Below are 531 nucleotides of genomic sequence, written 5' to 3'. Positions count from 1 at the left end.
AGTTCATAATCATTTTCTTTTCTTACACATCCCCATGCTTAAAGCAATTTGCAAAGGTTTTTTCGGCATTGCCACTTATGGGAACGTTTTCTTGTCTTTTTTGAGTAAACCACTTAATAAGTCCCGTGTCAACCTTTTCATGTGCAGATAAGTTTAACTTCCTACATCTAACATTTGTTTTGTCATACGCTGACAAAATGTTTTCTCTGTTTTTCCATATTGTTGCAACAGTAGACTTTCCAAGTGCTAATTCCTTACAAACGTCACTCTGCTTTACTCCACTTTTTATTTTGTTAATAATCTCGTACTTTTCATTTAGTGAAAAAGCTTTGCGTTTTTGTTTTTTCATTCTAAAACGATTTACATGCATAACGCGGCAAAAAACAAGTCACTGCCTGTCTCTCGCTCTCACTAATATACAGGGTTGCTCATTAGTGCGTCAAAGTGCGATAACTCAGTAAATATGAACTTTACAAGAAAATACGTCCTACGAAAGTTTTTCATGTTTAAAAGGTCCACATTTTAAAATTA

Source organism: Dendroctonus ponderosae, unplaced genomic scaffold (genome assembly GCF_020466585.1).
Source record: "Dendroctonus ponderosae isolate FM_Combo_2020 unplaced genomic scaffold, Dpon_F_20191213v2 Dpon_F_20191213_1, whole genome shotgun sequence".
NCBI lineage: Eukaryota > Metazoa > Arthropoda > Insecta > Coleoptera > Curculionidae > Dendroctonus > Dendroctonus ponderosae.
This window is presented reverse-complemented; position numbering follows the sequence as displayed.